At 41.8% G+C, this 22,684-nt stretch overlaps 1 long non-coding RNA gene across 1 annotated transcript; it reads left to right on the forward strand.

Moving 5' to 3' along the window:
- Positions 1–17,924: 17,924 nt before the first annotated feature.
- On the forward strand, positions 17,925–22,467 carry LOC135300120 (uncharacterized). Its single transcript, XR_010362002.1, has 3 exons — positions 17,925–18,134; positions 18,677–18,779; positions 22,324–22,467. It is a non-coding gene; the product is annotated as an uncharacterized LOC135300120 (long non-coding RNA).
- The last annotated feature ends 217 nt before the right edge of the window (positions 22,468–22,684 follow it).

Here is a 22,684-nt window from a genome sequence, read left to right on the forward strand (position 1 = left end):
GTTTCACATATCTAAAAATTTTACGTATCTAAAAATATATAAATAAAATTAAATATAAAAAGCACATTTGAAAAGCTATTCCTTAATTGCTAGGTAGTTAAATGAATTTAAGTTGAAAATTATTCCAGTCTGATCTACAAAACCTCTGTAGAGCAAAGATTTCCATTCACAGGGGCAGATATTGTAACTTTTGTTGCTGTTTCTAGATTTTAGTCCCAATGAAGACAGAATAGATTAATCATGACTGTAAGAGTAAAATCTGACCATAATCAGATATCAGTTTTTGTAATTTTTTTTTCTGGAAAAATCTCTTATCTAGAGATTCAAAAGGTTTGCTTCTTTAAAGTTAATAACTTTAAAAAAAATCTTTATCAGAATTTTAAAAGTTGTTTGGCCACTTGATTTGCAATTTTAAGCAGCATTTGTTAAGGGGAAAAATATTAATTTTACTGCAAGAAATAAATAATATGAATTAATAGTACTGCAACTCTGATTTGCAAATAAGTACACATTCTTCCTCTGTAAATAGTGTGCTTTTTTAAATAAAAGTCATATTAATTTTTCACCTCTACCATGTTTTCTTTACAAAATGGATCTCTTGTTAATTAATTCTGTAATTCTTAAATCCCACCTTAGCTGAATTTACTTTGAACCCGATAGTAGCACCGTAATGACAAAGAATATTTTAAAAGCTTTAAAATGTGGGCTGGACAGTGCACAGAACGTGTTCCTTAATAGCAGCAGTGACAGGAGATAGAGGTGTCTTTCAACTATCTTTTTATTTTGCCAAGACAATGTCAAATGAACTGAAAGGGGACAAATTGACAATGGGCCTTTGTGTGTCTGAGGCCACCATTTCTGGGGAATGAGGAAACAAATTCTGAGCAGGAGTTACCTGTGAAAAGAGCAATAACCCAGGTGATTTTAACTACAGCTTCAATAACATGCAACATTATATTTCTTCACTGTAAATAATGAGGAATTTTGTATTTTGATTTTTCACCCCTCTGCTTAATTTTTTTTTTTTTTATTTGAAGACTTGGATATGGCCAGAAAGAGCAGCACATGCCTGGCCCAACTTGGATGCCAAGATCACCCTTAGTCTGGAAAGAGGTCTTTGCATCCAGCAGGGCTGGGGACTAATTCAGCCTAGAGAAGACAGCAGATAGACAAGATAAATCCCACCCCAAAATGAGGGAGAAGCACAGTGAAAATGATACAGTGGGTCAATGAAAAGACACCTCAGTCTCCAGTTCTGGAGGATGACTGAGCTGAAGTAAATGCTCCACCAGTGAGATGAAGGTGAAGCCCCTGGGAACATGAGGCTTCATCAGCCCAAGAGTGGGCAAACCTTACTGCCATCAGAAAAAACTTTGACTTCTTGCAGAAATCAGTTTGGATACACGTAGACATATGGACACTATGTGCAGAATGAAAAATTGATCTAGAATAACACTAAAAGAATATTTCTGTGTGAGGAATGCAACGTTGCCCAGCTGAACTGTTCCCCAGGGCACGGGCAGTATGGACAGGGCTCCTCTGTAGGGGCTGCAGACCAAAAGGGCGCTTGGCTGAATCACTGCCCTCCTCCTCATGGGATGTCCTGCCAGCTTTGATCTCCAGATCCGATGTTCCCGTGGCTGAGCAGCTGCTCACAGGGAATTTTCCAAGAGGGCTCTTGTCTCTGAGCTCGTTAGCCCTTCCTTTGGGCCTGAAGCAGCCAAGCCCCAGTGACATTTACTGCTGGTTGAAAAACCCCACCCGTTACTTGGCTCTTCCAGTGGAGGAGATTAAGAAATTCATGGCATAATACAGCCTTGTGGTGGCTGGATGGATAGCTGGAGTGACTTGGGGAATAATGCCATGTGTGACAATTTTGACTTTGCACTTTGCACAAGAAGCCTGGTGAGAGAGAGGCAGATAAATGGGGTTATCAGCTATGACACAAAACTTGGTCTTGAAGTTGTTTTATTTCCATGTGAACAAGGCCATAACATGTTCAGGCAGGTATCACCCACTTAAGCAAAATATAAAGCTTCACTAGCTTTCAAACTTTGTCTTCTGTCTATCCCAAATAGGAATATTTTAATGTAGTTTTTAGGGGTTTTTTTTAAATTTACCTGCGAGCTCCAAAGGGAAGTACTACAAAACATCCCCCACAGACAAACATGATTGATGGATTGAAAAGAAATGCTGCAAAAATAGGTCCTAAGGTACTGTAGCAGAGGAAAGGTCAATGAAAATTTAACTGAAGCAATGGGAACAGAAGATGTCAATGCAGAAAAAAACCCCTGCCATCAGGATAAAGCAGCTCAGTACATCTTTACTTACTGATACACCATGGATTAAGCTAGATAGAAATATGGATCTCCAGCTCCCTATCCAAACTCTTCTTTCCCTGTTCAGTATCCCACAGTCCCGTACCCACCAGTGTCTTCTCCCTGTGCCAAAGATGTCAGCAAGAGCTGAACCTTGGCTTTACTCCATTCCAAAAATCCCATGGGACTGAGAGAGGAACAGAAACTGGCTACTGTCCTGGACTGAGAAGAAAGCCCTGAGGTCTGAAGGAGCAGATTTGGTGCCGTTGCTCTTAAATGCTGGAGACACCAGGGTCAGCAGTGCAGATTCTGGAGTCATGGTAGAGGAATTATGTTCTGTGAGTTCTGCCCTGCAGAGCTTACTCAGGTGGACAGACTCATTAACAACAATTAACATCCCATTTCCAGGCAAGACTTGTAAAAGTACCAAAGTAATCACTGACTCAAAGCTGAAGTAACATTTAAAAATCAGTTTTCCTGCACATCCAAGCTAAACAAACCAGATCTGAGTTTCTACAGACACTCAGTAGTCTCATGTGCTGTTTCTGGGCAACAGGGAGGCTGTTACACAAACAACCTTGCTACAACTTCCAGTGGCCTGAAAACAGGCTTTTTCAAACCATTGCTGAATAGCTCCCAATTGCATTTTGCCTCCCTGGTTATTTATTGTTTTGCATTAGGTGACCCTGCTAGCAGTGCAGCATTGCATGGAGAACATCAAAAGGAGAGTCAGAAGTTATCACAACTCTTATCTCATGGCCAACATAATTTCCCAACCACTGCACATCTGCCTTGCATTTTGTGAATTTTAGCACATTGAAATCATTGTGGCTCAGAAAAGCTTTTCTGGAGCCTGCTTGGTTGGTTTACACTCAGATCACTGCTGGTTCATGTTCTGCTCTCCACGAGCTCCAGTACTTGAGTTACTCTGCACATCTGAGCAGTGCCACTGACACAGGGGGAATGTCTGAGCGTCTGCAAGCCCCAGACCCTAAAGCTGAAGTGAGGTTGAAAAGCACCAGCAAAAAGAGCTCAGAGAGAAGGGAGGACAGGACAAAACACTGTAAGTAGTGAACAAGTTCAGTCTGTGAAATCTGGTGTGGCTATTTAAATTCTTTTAATAAAACAGTAAGGAACTTTTTGCAGAACAGGTAAGAGAAAAGACAGAAGGAAATACCAGCCTTGAATCAAATTACATAATTCTTTCCTGATTGCAATAAGTAATCTGTGGTGGAAATTAATAAAAATGCAACAAGGGAACTAAGCAAGGAAAAAAAATAGTCATGATAATGGGACAATTCTGCAGCATTGACCAGAAGATGTTGCTAAACTGGTCGACACTGATTTTAGACACCCACTACCACCTACAGCAGGTTAAAAATAAAATATTACAAAGTTTGGGTTTTGGAGGGAGAACAGCAGCAGTTGAAACACAGCAGTTTGTACACACGAGGCTAGAAAGCAGTTTGGGACAGGGATTTTTGTTGTGATATATTTCTGCACCTGAACCGTATTACCAAGAAATATTAAGTCATGAAAAGCTGGTTAAAAAAAAATAAAATCAATTTTTTGTAAATAATGCTGTTGAAGACCTGCATGTTCAGGAGTAGTGTTGCTCATTCAGAGTCTAATTTGAGTTTCCAGGATCAGAGACAGAGCAAAATAAACCCTTCCATTACCTCGGGCAGCCTGCAGTGAAATACAAGGGTGACTTGCTTTTGACCTGCTGGTCTCGATTTTGGCGTGATGCCCTGATTTGAGTGACTCACTTGTATTCTACAAAAATGCAGTTTCTGGTCATTGGGTGATTAACTGTCCTGCTGCAGTCCTTCCTACTCACCCTCAGTCCCACACTCCAGGGTGGCAGGAGGCATGAACTGGAAATTTGCTGGAACAACACCGTCAGCAAACCCAGCACCCTGTGACTTGCATATCCTAAAACCACGGTGTAGTTTAATTTAAATTAAAAACCCACACTTTCTCTTTCAATCTGAATGATTGGCATAATACAGACACTGAGGAGTTAATGCTGAATGTGGCTCTGGATGGTGTCAGAGCCTTCGATATCCCATCCTGTGTCACTTTGGTGTTTCTGAGTCCCCATTTGAGAGCCTGTGGGGCTGGAGCTGATGAGCAGAGCCTCGGCTCCTGGCATCAGCAACTGCCAGAGAAACCCAGCAAGATGGGAAAAAGGAGAGCAGCAGTCTTCCAGAGGGGAAAATGCCTGTTTGTCCCAGCTGAAATGCTTTGCAGCAGCTTTCAGGCTTCGACAGGGAAGTGTGGGGGAGTCTGGGGGGATCGACTTCACCTCTCTTCTGACCCCAGACAGCCACTGGTGTGTTTGTGCAGAACGGCCCAAACGAGCCCACTGCCATCTTGTGAGGTTTCTTTCCAAGAGGAGCAGCAATCTTGCTGGCTCCATGCTCTGGGGATCACCAAGGGATGCCCCAAGGGACTGAACATCAAATCTTTGAGTAATCGGGGCTCAGCAGAGCCAAGCAAATTCAAATCCTTTCACTTGTTTGTTTGGAGGGTTCCCCATTAGCACAGATCCAAGGCACTGCCTGGTTTAGGTGAGAAACTGCCAGTTTCTGTGCATGGGCATAGACCTTCAAGACCTAATCAACATCCCAAAAATTAGATATTCTCTTACTATCTATTATTTTCTTTCCACTTTGTGGGGTTTTTCTAATGCCATAATTTTGTTTCTGAAAATCACACTGTTATTTAACTGTTTAGAATTGGTTTGTACCCATGAATACAAATCTCTTCTCTATTTCCATATTATCTGAGGTATTCATAAGTTTAAAATCTTAAATTATTAATTACTTTGTCAACACAACATCTCAGACATGAGTGAATAGCTGAAATACAACATTTAAAGTTAAGACGTTCAGTGCTCTTTAACCCCTGTCTGGGCTCTCCTTCTCCTTTAGTAACGGTGCCCAGCAGGTTGCTATAACTTTTTTCACTTCTTTTTTTTTTTTTAATTTATTTTGCAGAACTTCAATAATTTATTTCTTAAAATGTTAGTGTGCAGCTTAATTTATTAACTTTCCTTTGGGTGATGGAACACAAACTGTGATCGCTTACTGAGCCCGGTAATCAAATATAATTTGAACATAATGTGGCCTCAAAATAAATAGCCCCGAAACAAATAAGAATAACAGACTCTAAAAAAATTACCAGAATAGGAGCACAGCAGGGTCTGTTTAAATGTGTCTTTTAAAAAATTGCATACTAATAATCCTATTATTCAATGGAGAAAAAAAAAAGTATCTTTCTATTTATTATATGCTCTGGAAAAGCCACAGCCTTTTACAATGCTGCTTCTCACAAATCACTTCAGTATAATGATGTTACTGTACATTTCATCTCACATTTGAGTAAATATGTTTATTTCATCCTGGAGAGAGATTTTATTTTAACTTCAAAATTATAATTTCTTAGAAGTCTGTCACAGAACAACATGAGCTCTGCCAAATGGAAATACATACCCACCCCCCTGCCGTATGTTTAAAAATTAAGGATTTTTTCCTCCAGTGCAGAAAAATACTTATTTATTCTGACAAAGAAGCGAAGGACAGCAATCAGAGACAGTAAAGTTAACTGCTGCCTGAAGTCATAAACATCTGGTGGCTATTTTAATTGCATTGTGAACTAACCACCAAATCCTCCACTAAAGAAAAAAAATATTTCCCCTGTGAAATACTGTATTTTAGAATTCTTCTCTTCTGAATCAATGTCAGACCTGATTACAGCACAATGAAATCTGTGTTTCATGCCTGCATCTTCTTGAAAACACCACACATGCTTGTTACAATTGCAGGCTTACTCAAAGCATCTCATACAGAAAAAATTTTCAGGTTACTTCTGCAAACACTGACTTAGAGATAAAATATAATGCTTAAATCACCGTAGTTTGTTTGCAAGTAACTTAGATCAGTACATCTGCATAGAAATGCTGGATGTTAGAAAGCACACAGATAACCACACAAGCACACAAATTCGTGTATATGAGATGTGTGTGAACATATATGCATACACACACACAAAAAATGCAGATATTCATACATATATATGCATATACATGTATATATAAGAGGAATTTAAGTAAGTAGTAATACAACCTACCTAAATGTGAACAGAAATTGTTGTTAATAAAATACTTGCATGAGTTGTACGGGGACCTTCTAAATGTCTGTGCTTCCTGGGGAGACTAAATGACCTCTTTTTTACAGATACCAAGATCAAAGCTCTTGGTTTAGATACTCCAGCTGTCCCTCTCGTTGGCATTTGACATGCTACCCGGTCCATTTAAAATCAGGGGGCATGTAAACATTTTAACCCTTGGCAGCAGTATCTGAGAAAGATGCTGGCAATAAATGGTCGTAACTGCCTGGGCCAAATCACATTTGGTGTCCTCCCTTTGAAGTCCATGCAGGCACTGTACCCTATGGTTTTGACAAAGAGCCAAGTCCAAAAAAAGGATGTAGGCTCTGAAGCTGTCCGGATGTGGACTCTGGGATCCAGAGTGGCTCCGTGCTGCTGAACAGTTGCCTCCGAGCTCGCTGCAGGACTCCCTGCCTGACCTTGGAGGATTTTTGCCTTGGCTCTGCTCTGGTGCACTCCCTGCATTGCCCCAGCTCTCAAATCCATCCCAGTGTTTTTGTACAAGCACGGGGGCACCTTCATTCCTCGTGAAGCCTCCTTTGGTGGGTGTACACGGGGGCAACACATGCTGATAGGATTAGACCCTGCTCTGAATTTAGTCACAGCTATTTATTTTATTCTTTTTTTTAACCATTGCCACAGGAGGGTGCCATTTTTCTGTTTAAGCTCCAGTTGAGCCCCGGGGTTCAAATAGTCTGGATCCATCGTGCCCCAGGAGAGCAGGAGGTGATGGATGTGAGCCCAGGACAGGTGTCCTTGCATGCCCACACCCTTCCCACCAAAGCCAAGTCAGGTCCGTGGAGACAGATAAACAAACAGCATCAACAAGATCCCATGGGTAAAAGTGTTATTTCTGGTCCTCACCAACAAGTTGTTTTCTGTCACATTTTTAGAAAAGAGAGATGGCAATGGAAAACCAGGACCCTTCTCTTCTGCAGCCATGCTTTGAAAGAGTGAGTCTTTCCTCTCTCTCTCTTTCCAGTCTTTGGAGAAACAGTGGTGAAGCCCATCTTATTTGACTCCAGAAGGTACTTGGCTTCTGCACTTCTGCACTGTACCCATGGTCTGGGGAAATGATGAGCTTCACCACTTTACCCAGAAAAAGTGTGTCTCATGGGTCTCTGTGTGGCCTGAATGCCATTCTCCCATGCCGAGAGTCCAGTTGCTTGACTCACCTTCATTTTGGGTTCAGGCACTTAAATAAGTTGTCCTTTAAAATGCCAAAGTGTTTAAAGTGCCCCAGGGCAGCTGTGCAGCACCAGCTGTGGGGCAAAGGCAGTGAGGCAGGCTGATGTGACACAGTAATCAGAAGTTAGAGCAGATCTGGCACACAGATGCCTCATAAGGTGATGCAGAACTTGTTCAACACCACATATTGCCATGGGGAAGAGGAGCAGGGCACTGCAGGCAGGGGTACATCCCTCCCAGAGACACCTTCGTGGTAAGGAGGGTGCTGAGAAGCCAGCTCTGGTGGTTGTTGCCTGGCACTGGAGTGGGGAGCTGGGTGAGTCCACAGGAACTGGTCCTCAGGGGAAAACCTGGGAACTCATTTCCTTCTTGAAGAACAGTTGGTGTAGTCAGCTGAAATGGCAGAAATAACGACAGTGGAAGAGCCCCAGGATTTTCCCTTCTCTAACTACCAGTTTCTGCTGCATCCACTCATTTGGTTTCTCCAAACATCTCCAGATGTTCTCTCTCCTGAACATCTGAGTTTCAGGCCCATCCCCCTCCTTGCTCCTCCTGGTGCCATTTTCCTTGTGGACAGACACTTCCATGAAGGATTTGCCTCTGCAATGCCTGGACAGCAAACAACCCAGTTCATCTGACCCTGCCCCTTACCCCTCAGGTCTCTGTGGGAAGCAGTCAGGCACCCTCAGGAGCATCCCTGTGCCTGAGACCTGATGTCTATGAGTAAATTCAGGAGCAACCCCTGAATCTCAGAGCAAACAAGGCCAGCTGCTCTGTGCCCATGCTGCTCTCCTCCCAGTTCTTACTTTCAGGGATTCATCCAAGGTGGAAGCTGCTTCAGCCCTGGACATGGCTTCCCATGACATGCTCACAGCTGCTCAGGCTCTGGTGGCTCCTCCATTGTTAAATACACAAAACTACACTCAGAGGTGAATTAGCAATATTTAAGTCAAACTGACTGCGAGTATCTTACAGCACATTTGAGTATTTAAAGGCAGTGGCAGGCACTATGCACAGTAAATAAAGGTATTCATGCCATTCTAAGTAGTGGAGAACACATTTGCATTCAACATCTATTGTCAGGAATCATGTGAGCATTTTATAACAACAGAGATCTCAGCAAATGTGATCTAAGGGGGTTGTTGAAAGGGGAAACTATAAAATAACGCTAAACTCTGAAGTTTTTCCCCCAATTATTCTTTCTCACAGAACAGCAGCCATTAAAGTGTCTTGCTAAATATGTGGCTTTTAAATAAGCACCCACTTACCCTGGGCTTAATATTAAAATTTACTCTAGCTTAATATTATTTTAAATTTAGGTTTCTACAAAGAGACAAAACAATCTAACTACACTGTTTCAGAGTTTAAACAAATACACTTGGAGCTGCAGTGGCAGGATTTGGTTGTTATTAACTGATTGTATCAGTGCATTTATTTACACTTCCAGATGATGTTACAGAAAACTATTGGGGAAGGATTTCCTAATAGTGCAAGCATAGATGGAGATACTGAAAGAAACAATGTCCAGAATTTCTATAATTAATGCAGAGTTGACTGTAGGTGTTTGTGGTCAAGGAATTGAAGAAATCAATGTAATACCTTGAATGTTAGTGCTGTTTGAGAATCACTAGCTAACCAGAAAGGCTGAAACCTGGATTCCAAGCGTACCAATCCTGCACTCCCTATCAGTTGTTGATATGGATCACTGGTCACAGCTCTAATTGCCTGATTACACAAAAGCTCTCTGCAAAATCAAGACTAAGCCTCTACAAAGTGGAGCTGCAGTTCCTAGTGACTGGCTCCAACCAGACCTTCAAAGTTCATGTAGAGTCACCAAAATTGAATTTGCAGCCTGAAAAGAAAAACTTGGGGGATTTGTCCTGTGCATTTATGGAGTCTGAAGGAATAATGAATAGGACTTGAACAGTCAGATGAAACATTAATAGCCAGGGTGTAAATTGAGCAGCAGTGTATAGGAATATATTTTGTGTCTGGCTTCAAGTAAAAAAAGGATTTAGATCAGAATTTATCTCAAGTTTGGAAGATCAGCTTTTGATTTGCTGATAACAAAATTCAGATTAATTTCAGGAAAAATAATAGCATGAAGTAGCACGCCTCTGGAATATGATTTCACTGATGGGGCTGTAAGCTTGTTTTCTTTTTACCTCTTTCAAAACCAATTGAATTAACTGGTGCTGTACCTCCTTGCACGATAATCTCAAATTTAATTCTGCAGATGGCCTTGAGAAATCTTTTTGTCTGTTGCCTTGAAAACAGGAAGAAAAGTAGAGGCAGAGAAAGGGAAGTGTAATCAAAATTCCTGGTAGCAACTGAGGGTCTGAATATCAAACTCTTCATTGTCACAATTATTTAGAAAAAAGTCATCTCACTTCCAGTATGTGCTATGATGCTACATGGCAAAGGGTGGAATATCAGATCAGGAGAACAGAATGCATGCAATAAATTAGAATGTATGTAATAAATTAAAATGTATGTAATAAATCAGTCACATCAAGCACAAGAAGATTTTGTGTTCTATTTATTTTTAGCCCTATTTCAAGAGAGCTAAGGTATGTTGGAAAAGACCCTCAGAGTTTTCATGGACATTTCAGCAGACCAAGAGCAGAAGCCATTATAGCATGGCATCCTAATAAATTCTACCAAACCAATGGGTTTCTCCTTCTCCTCCTCCTCCTCCTCCTCCTTCTCCTTCTCCTTCTCCTTCTCCTTCTCCTTCTCCTTCTCCTTCTCCTTCTCCTTCTCCTTCTCCTTCTCCTTCTCCTTCTCCTTCTCCTTCTCCTTCTCCTTCTCCTTCTCCTTCTTTTGCAATTCAGAAAGAAGATAAATGAGTTAATGTAACAAGGAATAAAATTACTTTCCTGTAAATCTTTGATGACTTCTACTTTATGGAAAAAGACAAATGTAATTTGGGACAGCAGATTTGTATTAAAACTTGACCCTTTACAACTGGAATGTCCACAATGGGTGGCAGTTGAAAGATCTGTTTTATAACCCCAACACTTCTTTAACAGCCTTGCATGCAATAATTTCTGCATTCAATTTCCTGTACACGTGTACAACAGCTTGCCCAGGGGAATTGGGCTTCCCTACAATCCTTCTTCTTTTCCTGAGTATTTGCAATTTCTAGTTACTGGAGGAAAAAAAAAAGGAAGAAAAAAAAATCCCATTAAAAAACCCTCACTGTAACACTTACTGTATTTATAAAGCAATGAACAAGTTTGCATTTCTTGCTTCCAGGGAAATGGAAAAGATCACAGCAAGATCCCACCAGGCTGTTCCACAACTCCAGTGGCTGGAGGACAAGCCCTCATTGTGAGAGCAAAGCTCTCCCTCAAAAAGGTGTATTCCCCTTTCACCTCTTCCAGATGAGAATGGAAGAGGAAGAGGAAAAACAAGAGTTAAACTCAGCCTTGCACCTATTGGGGATAGTCCTGAGCCAGCTTTGACAAGAAATGGTGAAGATGTCATTTGGTTTTAATATTTATCTTCTTTGCAGTAGTACTGGTCTGTAATGGCACACACTGTATAACTTAGAATTTATTATTTGGCATGGGAAATCATAAGGAAATCCTTTACTTAACAATGGAAAGTGTTTTCAGCCCATTTAATAACTGACACTTCCTTGTCTATTGTTGCTGAGTTTGATGTGGGAACTGCTGGAGGGAACCAGTAGCCCTGGCTTTGCTCAGAAGACTGACCAGACAACTGATAAATCTCCTCTGGCTGGGTAGTTCTTCAGAGTATTAAAAATAAATCAGCTACTGAACTAAATAAGGAAATTTTATGCATTTGGTTATCTCTGTTAACTAAAGCTCCAGGCTTTTGGAGCTGGCTTTTGGCAGGCGAGAAGCCTTAGTGCTTTCAGGAAAACCATTTATGCCCTGCTCTAGGCACGAGCCTCAGCCTCGCCAGGGCTTTGAAGGGACATTTCATGCAGGGCTTGTGGGCTGGAGGTCATCTCTCCTGGATGAGAGTGCTCCCACCCAGGCACTGCCAGCAGGTGGGATGGGAGTCACTCCATGGATGGAGGTCGTCTATGTAAAGTCTGTGTGGGCATACAGCTCCCTGTCTACATGTATGAAACCCACAACATTTAACAGCTCCTCAGCCTGAAGTGTAATACAGGTGTTAAAGCTTTGAGCTAAGACAAGATCCTTTTTTGGGTCTGCAACAGGCATCACCTCTGATTTTGGAACAGTCACATTCTCCTGGAGCAACCTAAGGACCCTTTGCCCACTTTGGAATGAGGATGGTCTCCTGGATGGATCAGCATTGCACTGCAAGGGACTTGCAGGTGCAATTGTGGCATAGATGGTGGCAATAACTCCAGAAAATTAAACCCACTTTTTTTTTTTTTTTTTTTTTTTTTTTTTTTTTTTTTTTTTTACTTTTCTTCCAATTCTTTCAACAGACAATAGCCACCTTAAAAATAATTTTATCAGGAAATGCTGCTCACTGCACCCAAATACAACAAGTCCAACAAATCAGTCAAGATATTAATCAATTTTTCCAATTCATTAAAAAAACCCAAACTTTGAGTTGTGTGGCAAAATAAACTCCCATCTGGATAATTTTTGTTGACACAATAGTGTACATTGTGTAGAGAAGCTGCCTTCTTTGATTTGTTTCATCCAGCAGTGAGGCAAATGGTTCTTAGCTCTCCAGCTGCATTATCAGGGAGAGCATTAGCATGGCTGCTGTGCCATTTATCTCCTGTGCCTCCTGACACATCCCTTGTCCTGCTGTCACAACAGATATTTCTGCAGCTGGAGACACTCTGCAGTGAGCACAGCAGCCCAGAGCAGGTGCCTCTGCTGCAAGAGGGGAGTGGGAGGCCTTGCACATCCTGAAAATAGAAAAGGTTGTTGTTTCTCCTTTACCTCCTGAGAAAGGAAGGGCACATGGACAGCACCCTTGACATCACAGACACTGCTTGTGCACCCAGGAAGGGCACTGCTTAAGCACTCCTCATCAGTCTGAGCCAGAAGACCAGGAGCAGTATTATGCATGATTTTTAAAATTTTTTTTCAGCATTTTGGCAGCTGTAAAACTACATAAGCTGTACAGTCAGATAATCACAAACTGATTGAGGGTGGAAAGGACCTCAGTAGATCACCTTGTCTGAATTCCTTGCTTGAGAAGCAGCACTTAGGGGTGGTTGCTCTGGCTCTGAATTGTGTTCAGACAACTTTTGAGTATCTCCAAAATTGGAGACACCAGAGTCCCTGGGCAACATGTGCCAGTCACCCTCACAGTAAATAAGTGTTTCCTGATGTTCAGAGGATCCTTCCTGTGCTTCAGTTTGTGCCTGATGCCTCTCCCTCTTTTACCACCAAAATAATCCAGTCTGTCTTCTTTGCACCCTCTCTTCAGTTATTTATTTACATATTGATAAGAACCCCCAAGCCTTCTCTTCTTTAGGCTGAACAGTCCCATCCCTTGCAGCCTTCCCTCAGGAGAGATGCTCCAGCCTCTCCAGGATTTTCATGGCCCCTTCCTTTATCCCCTCCAGTGTGTCCATGTCTCTCTTTCACTGAGGAGCCCAGAAGTGGACCCAGTTTTCCATGGTGACCTCACCAGTGCTGAGCAGAGGAAAAGACCTTTAAGAACCAGATGGTCCATTCTTCCCTTTCTTTATGCAGGCTTTCATTTGGTGCACTGCAATAATAGAAAGGCTCTAGAGTGCCAAAAACTTCTCTGTCCATAACACTTGCAAGTTGTCAGTCCTCTTGCTGTGAGCTTGTTTTTCTTGTCAAGGACAGCACTGACCACTTCTGCTGGCTAAAGAACTGCAGCACTTGGTGCCAGAGCAAACCTGCAACTGGATTAGTTACAGCTGTTGAGCCTTAACACCAAAAACCTCCCTTTGCAGAGGCACTGGAATACAGCACACATCCCTCCATTCTGCCCCATCACACCATCACAAGGGTCAGCATTTCTGTGGGGGTATCCATGCAGTCAGTGTCAGCCCTCTGTGTTATTGGGCTCAGCATCACCAAACCCCCCCCAAGTCCTTACAGCAGGGTCAGAATCCAAACTTGGGCAAGATGGATATATTTTTTTTCAATTTGTTTTGCTATCCAAAACACGTTAATTGAAAGGTACATTCAGATGATCAACAAGCACATTTGCAGGATGGATGTGTAAGTAGTACAGCAGCAGAGCTGGCTGCTTTCTCACCACCTCACCTGGAGCCACCAGAGCACTGAGGCTGCAATTCCATGCTGTCTCTACAGTTCTCACAACCTGAAGTGCACAGATTTGCCATACAACCATACAGATAGAAGATGTCAAGGTCTGAACCACCAATTTTATGTCACCAGCCAGGCAGTGTAGTGCTGAGAGAGAGTGGGCACATATTTACAGGTAGGTTACAGGTAGATAAAAAAAAAAAAAAAAAGGCAAAGAACCCACCCTATCTTGATACAATTCTTTACTTCTGACTTTAAAAACCAGTATCCTAAGCACTATGAATATATTGAGCAGACGATGTCCTGCATAGGAAAGCAGCAAGAATTAAAATGCTTAAGTGACAGGCACTAAGCATCCTTTTGCTCCTAGGCCTAAAAAGCTGTTGCTACAGGGGACTGGCAGCAGACTTATTCTAGGAAACTATTTCTTTAGTTATTCTGAAGTGTTACATTTTGTTCTGGTTGTGGATTCATCAGTGAAATCAAAAGGGACAACCTGCCTTTTCCACAATAAATTAAACCCTAATGTCCTTTATAAAGCAATAGGGTGGGATGATGCAGAATTTAGCACAGTTGGGTTTATTTCACATTCCTTCTCAAATTCCTTATATATTTATGAGCAAATCATCTTATTAGTATGAGACTTTATTGCCTAAAATATAAAAATATTTCCTGTCTCTACAATTCTTTGTGTCTCTTGTCTGTTCAGCTTGTAAAATTTCTCTGTGTAAATGCAGTGAGTAGTACCATTACCAGGATTTCTATATTAGATGGCAATCTGAACACTACTGCAACAATAACTGTAGCCAGCTCACATTAAATCACTGTATATTTGGTGTGGAAATGACAGTTTCAGTGGAATGAGGAGAGAAATTTATCCAAGAGTCTTTAGCAGTGGTTTAGACATGAATACCCTTTTTATGTAAAGCGATAGCTGGAAGGATTAAGATGGGGAGGTTAATCTTTCCTAACGGCTAACTCATTGTTTTCTCATGATTCCAAAATTCTTTGGTAAGAGACACGGTCTGGACAGCTCACCATTAGCAATTTTGGAATGGAAAGCTAACCGCAAAACAGTCAGAGCTGGAAATCTTGCAAAACTCACTCGAATACTGATTTCCTTCTGAGTCTTTTCTTCTAAAGATGCCAGACACATTCCTATCCATGTCCAACAGCTCTGTTTTCTGAGGCAGGAAAGCTTACACACACACACACACATCTCAGAGCAGAGACACACGCACACTCAGAAGAGGCAGCTTAAAGCCTCTGCCAAGGAACACGTATGCTGGAAAATATATTGATTAAATAACTTGTTTTCTTATCACAGGCTAAGAATGCTCGTCCTTTGTGAGAAAGGCTTCTGCTCATAGGGGAGGCTAACATCAATGTTGATATTGATTAATGAGAAATTTTAATGATTTTTCTTTTTTCCTTTGGTTTCTGAAATGGGAGGTCAGTCCAACAAATATTTGGGAAAGAAGGCAACTCTGCTGTTAGGCCCTCCCAGAAGGAGAAATACTTTCTCTCAGAGAACTGGTGGAAAGCAAAGAGGGAAGATGCCGTGAACACTTTTTGACTTAAATCCCAGTGTCTGGAATTTAAAATGAAATCTCTTGGTGTTCTGCTCATACATACTCAGTTCAAATCTACTTCCAAACCCTGTTTTTAAATATTGTTGTTAAATCTAGCTATGGAACAAGTTAACAAAACATTTTTATTTCCAACAGATTTCTCCTTGGTCCTTCTGAAACAAGTTTGTGGTTTAATTTTGTGTCCATCAGATACCCTGTCCATCTATATTTCCTCTGGGACACTTCAGTTATGGTCTTGCCATTTGGTGGTTTCATGGCTGTGAGCTCAGGGGACCCTGGTCCAGCCAGAGTAAACCTTCTGTCATGAAGATCCAAGCACTTATACTCAAATATAGAGAAGTCTGTGCTTTTTTGAGGGTAAATCTTTCATGTATTGGCTCTGATGACTTCAGGGCATCTTGTGTTCAGGAGTGACCCAACACAGACTCCTCTTTTCACATGATCAGCTCAAACAAAACATTGAGGGGCAGGGTCTACCAAACAGCCTTGCTTTAGGCAAAATATGCCCCAAAAAATCTTGTATCTGTTGATATCTGTGGGGTACAGAACATTAATGGATCAGTGGTAGGCCAGGGAAGGGCGGTCTTGGAAAACTGCCAGGATACAGAGTTGTGGGATGACATTTCTCAGTCGTGCTCCAAATTCTCATATTCTTCCATCCTGTTAGAAGTGAAAGTTCTGTTACTTGGAAATTATTAGTTAGACTTCCAGATTCTAAACAATTTTAAAAGGGCTATCTTGTGTTATTTATGGCACAGCTGCAATTAGAAATAAATGGCTATAAAAGTGTCATTGTTGGTATCTGGTTCAGGAGCAGCTTTCTTCTCTCTGTTTTTTTTTTTTTCCTTCTGTTGTTGGGGAGTTTCAGCCTTGCAAGCTCAGCTGGGGAGCTGAGATTTAAATGGAGTAATTTCTGGCTCGATAACCATTAGCAGTACTGAACTTTCCACCAGATAGAATCCTCCATCTAGGCACAGATTTATATTGGTGGGATCAGAGCCTCCAGCATATAAATTCTTTTGAGGCCAGTACTGCCTATATTTATGTTTTTAAAGTATCTCACTAAAAGAGGCCTTGGAGCCACATTATATTGGAATTAAATGTTATTTTTAAATCAATGTGTTCCTGAATCTTTTATGCCATTTTGGCCAACCCTAGGCATTACTCTTGATAGAAAAACAACAATTTAATTTTACTGGTTAAATCATTCCTGACACCTTTCAATGAGGTAGTGACCAGAGATAGAGAAAATACAGTAATGAATAGTATTTGAAACTTCAGCTAGGAAGTCCAAATTAGGAGGAATGGATTTTGTGCCATACAAATTTGGTTACTGCAAGTTTGGGACTGAACTGTATCATTATATTTTATAGTACTATAAAATGAAAAACTGTTTCTAATGAATCCAGTCCTAGCTGTCCCTTTTGGCTTGTCCAGTCCAAGCGTGCTGTGCACAGGATATAATTAGCTTGATGCACAAACCAGTGAAATAAATGGCCTTTTAATGAAGCTCAGGGTGTGCAAAGAAAGAGTAACCAAAAAAACAACCAAGAAAACCCATAGAACAGGAAGTCAAATAAAATTTCTCCTTGCAAATGGCTTTTTGGCACTTTTTTTCTCATTTTGTCTCTGGATGTTCCTTTTTTATTCCCTTCCTTTTTCTTTGATTATTTCCTTGATCGTTCATTTCTTCCAGGAAGGCAAACATGCTGAAGGCACAAACTTCCCTGGTGGGGTGAACTTTCCATCATGTCCCAAATGGCTGCCATTTCCTATGTTCCCTCAAAAGAAACAGCCTTGCCAGCTCTCCCCTGGCCCACTGGCTTGTACCCTGGGCTGCTTGGAGAGGGCCCCTGTTTTCCAGGTGGGATCCAGGCTGAGCAGGCTGAGCCTCAAAGGACAGTCGAGACCTCTGAGCTGCCCCCTCTTCACTGTGCAGCAATGCCATTCCATTTTCTGCCTTCCTTTTTCCATGGAAGTGAAAAAAATCCTCCAGATCCTGCTGGCTTCTGATTCTGGTTCTTTCTCTCCAAGAAAGTGCAAGTTCGGTCCTGAACTTCATGATCCATTTCCTCAGAATTGTCATTTTGAGAGGAGCCTGTCTGGCTTTGAGTGACTTCAGTTTTTAAGTGCATATCATTTGTAAGGAGCACAAGTCCCATGCTGACTGTACACATCCTGTGGCTGTTCCTATTGAAAGGCCTTTCTCCTTCCACAATGTACTGAAAAAGGAAATTAATCACAAAACACCAGTCTCCATGAGCTGGGCAGAGTGCAAGTGTCTCCTTTGTTCAAAGAAGCTTTTGGCTCTGAGCCCTGGATCATTTGAGCTCATGGCATCTCTTCCACTGTCTCCAGCAGCACCGAGTTTGGCCTGTGGACATTTATGATGTTACATGGAAGTAAGAATCCTGGGTGAGCCAGGAGAAGGGTCCCCTCCAGCCCACAGGGTCACAGGGTCTGATTCTCACTTAGTCAAACACACAAAAAAACAGCATCAAAAGCTCGTAACAGAGACAAGGGTTGGAGGTTAAAAGAGCTGTCTGCCTGTTTCACAGAAATCCAAAATGAGTTGTGCAATTGCAAACACATTAAAGTGTGAGTCAGTCCAGCATTTGGAGGGAAAACAAATCCCATGGTGGACAGATACAGTGAGTAGATGGATCACAGGGCCCACTGCCAACCTGTATTGCTGCTGGTTTAGGTCTCTTCTAATAGATCATTTGTAAAACCACCTATTCAAACCAGCTCTCATGCCATGAAGTGGGCTGTAACTTCCCTGAATGTTGGGGTTTTGCCCCAGATCTCATTATTTCTCCTGCTACACTCACAGTTTTTTTTACTTTTCTATGACTCAGCTCCCATTTTTATTAACACTGCCTACTCTTCCTCTTTTAAGGTTCCTCTTCCTCCCTGCTCACACCTCCCCAATCCCAATGTTTGCAGTTACTCTCATTACTTTCCCACTAGTTGGTATCCTTCTGACCAGTCAAACAAGACATTTAGGAGCTCTGTTGTTTTCTTCTCACACGATCCCACACTCTGTGTTTCTTTGACTCAGTGCCAGTATCTGTACTCAGTTATTTTTGTTATTAACTGGTCTAATCTACGTTCATATTTATGCTAAGTTTTTTCCAAGTTCAATCACTACCCTCACCCACCCACTTTGATGAACTCCTTTGTTTTTTCTAAGGAGCATCTTGTTAAATGCTCTTTGCCTTAACACGTTTGTGGAAAATTCATCCTGATGGAAGCTCAGCTGCTAAAGACTTGCTTTCTTCACTGGAAAAGTGTAGGTGAGTCAAGACACTGGTGAAAGATTGCTTTAAATGCAGTATTTGACCAGTCACCTTCTACTAACAGGTGAAGTCAGCATCCCCTTCCTTATCTTGTTACACGCAGCTTGTGGCCACATTTACAGTATGTGGGAGAAACACAATTTCAGCTCGAGAATTTTACACACTGCAGTTATGAACTGTGAAACTATGGCAGGCTTCCACCCAGAAACAGCTGGACTTGCCTGTGGATGAAGCAAGCCCTGTATTTTACATTTACACTTGTCTTATCTACCATAAGGTAAGGAATTCTGGAAAATGAATCAGTCACTGCATTAATACACAAAAGCCTGCTGCTATCCTCACAAGAAGTGTCTTAGAAAGTAATGAAATTATCACACATATCCCATGATCCATTTGCATGCAGATTTTCAAACCAGCTTGGCATGTTTTCTTGGAAAATGTGAGGTTTCAGGTGAACAAGCCATTTAGTTGTTAAAATATTGCCTTTTCGCAGAGCAGGATTAAATGTGTCTTGGATGCCAATCACCTCACTCAGTGAAGAGAAAGAGCAGACCAAGCTCTTGGAGTGTTAAAAAACTCCTTAGCTGCTATGACCTTCCTGCTTTCCTTAAGCAGCCAGTCTGGTGGGGAGCTGCCTTTTCTCTCCTTGCAAAAACACTTGGAGATGTGCAGTGAATGGCTTGAGCAAAGCAGCTTGCAGCAGAAGCCTGTGTCTTCTTCTCTGGGAGCAGGACTAAACTCAGCTGAGACAGAAATGAAAAATGAAAGGTTAATATTTTGGCTCCAAAGTCTTTCTGGCAGACTTGAGATTATCTTTGGATGTGTCAAGAAAAGTTTTCAGGACAAATCCCAGAGCCAAGCATTTCTGAGTGGTTTTTGGGAAACTCAGCAGTGCAGTGTCCAGCTTGAGAAAGAGGGATCTGATAGTTCACCTTGTGAGAATTCAGGTCCCCTTGCAGGGATGGAAGGAGTTAACTCAGTACCTCACTTTCTACACATAAGAGGAATGAGAAAATCCTTCTCAAAGTATTTCTCCCCATCAAGATATGTCAGCAAAACAATTCTCATTCCAGCACGAATGTCTGGGCCACGTTATCATTTGAGAGGTTTTTGTGTTTCTGCTATTGAGCTCTAATTGCTTTCAGTGAAATCACTCCCAGTGGAAAATCAGTGAAAATTTTGTCACTTACTTCAGTTGCACTGAGATTTCTCACATGTGAGAGCTTAGATGTCAGCCTGACTCTTCAGAAAGCCCCGGGAAACCACTGACATGAGGACACACCATGCTTGAACACGTGCTCATCAGTCAGACCTCAAAGCTGGCTTCATTCAGGGTAAAACTATTCTCCCTTCCCCATAAAGAAAATTAGTTCCTCACTGAAATCTGTGGTTTAAATATATTATAACAGAAGAGAAAGTCTGTCAAAAAATCAGCCTTTAAGGTGTATTCTGATTTTATAGTCATGTGTGTTAAAGAGGAAGACTCTGCAGCTTAGAAATTGCACTTAAAATGTGAAGGGAGATCCTGGTAGTATGGAACATAAAATGGAAAAAAAAGCACATTAAATATTGCCATGCAATTAGGTACATAACTCAGCTATGAATCCTCTGCTACTCTGTCTTCAAGGCTGGTCTGCCTTTCCTCCCACCCTCTCATTTAGCTGTGGGTTGAAAACACACACCCAAAATGTAGGAGATCGAACCCAAGATTTCAAAACAAAATTCCTCCCACTGCTCACCCCTCCTTTTTTCTGCCAACCTGATGGATATTTATTTGACTGTGTACAGAAAGTTATAGGAGTTCAATAGGGTGTATCTCCTCATAACCTAAAGGTTATCTGACCTCACAAACAAAGCATGAACTGATAGTCGAGCCTCAGATGAGCTGGAGGAGAGGTTCTCTGCAAGGACAGGTCTGCAGCTGATCTCAAAGGGCCATGTCCCAGATATCTGAACATCCCTTTGGTCCATAGGTAGGACTGGGAGAGGAGTGGCTCTTCTGGGAATCCCATGAGGTTCCTGCATGTCTCCAGGTATCTGAGCACTGCCAGGTCTTGGCAGGTTTGCTTAGACTTTCTAGCAGAAAATTAAGCACCTGCTGTGTTAGATGGCAGCTGAGAAGAAGTTTGGAGCCTGTGTGCAGAATTCAGGCACCTCATCATCCAGACTATTTCCCAAAGCCTATCTGGAATTTAATTCCTTCATTTCCCTGAAATGCTGCTCTGAGCTCAGACTTGCAAAGAGGCAGAGCTCAGATTCAGATGGTAAAGCTTCAGGGAACTCTGTTGCACCAACACATCTCCAAGTGCTGTGGTCCAGAGGTGTCCAGCATCCAGATGTGCAAGATTCACACTTCTTCAAGCTGGTTGTGATCTGCCCAGTACTGTGTGAGTTAATTACACTTCTTTCACTGGAAAACATTCCTTCCACTAGCTAATCAGGGCAGGGATAGCTGCATCTGTTGATTAAGGAGAAACCTGTGATTAATTGATCCTTTGTGGATGGATCAGGGCAATAGCAACTCGGTTGTTGAAGGAACACACAAGCTTCAGACTCCAAGTTGGCTACCTCCCACTTCTACTACACCCTCGACACTCAGCCTGTGAGAGCCTTTTTTCACCCCTAGACTTTGGCAAAAGAGCAATGGAAAACAGAACACTTTCAGCATGTAGGAGTGTTTACTCTTGTCATGACACAATTTGGGATTTTCCATTTGAGCTTGAAAAACAAACCCTAAACAGAATTTATTAGGAAAATAGTAGCTATGAGGTAAACTTGCATCAATGAACGCCAAGAGGTCAAAGAGACGACACATGACATTTTGGTTGAATATTCTGTGTGTTCCTAGAAGCAGTGTGAAAACTGTCTCACAAAGTATTTGCTGGAACATTATAGTGACTGGGGAATAGGCTGAGTTCAGAAAGTTCCTGAAAGCAAAGCCTTATTCTGCTCACTTATTACAGAGGCCTTTTCTTTATCCACCAACACTGAGTGCTCCACATGCCAAGGCTGGGGATTGCCAGGAGATGCAGACACCAGCATGGCCAAGCTGCCAGCAGAAACCAGAGCATGCAGGACAGGCTGGCGTTGCAGACATCCCTCTCCAGCCTGGGTGGAGAATAACTGATTTTTCCCATGCTGGTCCCAAATCAAGAAGTCATAATTCCTCCTGAAAGCAGCTCTAACCATTCCGCCAGTGAGGGGTCACTTCTGGTGAAGGGGCTCTCTTCCCATGAATGGGGGCAGAAATCCACTCAGCCAGCAAAAGGGGAAGAAAAATTGATGGTGAAAGCTGAATATGAGGAAGAGGAGGGTAACCACCCTTCCTTGCTTCAAGTAAAGTTCTGACATATCATGGAATCATAGAATCATTAAGGTTAGAAAGGACCTCTAAGATCATTGAGTCCAACCATTAAACTCTTAACTGATTGTTGCCCTCTATAATTATGAACCTTTTCAGTGCATATCCCTCATCTTTACATCATACTCATTTTTACTCTTGTCTTGTTTTTTAAATGCTGTGACTTCTGTGCTTAAGAAGAATTTCCCATGCCATGAGATTCCTAATGAAGATCACAAATCAGACAATTCCTTTACTGAGACAGCTGCTGGAGACTGGGTAAATCCTCTGTTGTCAGAGCTCTGCATTCCTGGGTTACTAGCTGTCTACCAGAATCTTGCTCTTGTCCATCTACAGGATGTCTTGGCATCTTCTGAAGAGAAATGCTAAATACATAAAGTATCGTACATAACCATGTTTCAATAGTTACTCTGATTTAACATATTCTAATAACTCTGCAAAATTTATATGTATTGTTATGTCCCCTTTCTTCCAATTCTGCTTATGGTTTCAGTGTTAATAATGCCATTTCCAGAAATTATTCTCCCTGGTTTACGTTGTA

This window comes from Passer domesticus, chromosome 4, assembly GCF_036417665.1.
Source record: "Passer domesticus isolate bPasDom1 chromosome 4, bPasDom1.hap1, whole genome shotgun sequence".
NCBI lineage: Eukaryota > Metazoa > Chordata > Aves > Passeriformes > Passeridae > Passer > Passer domesticus.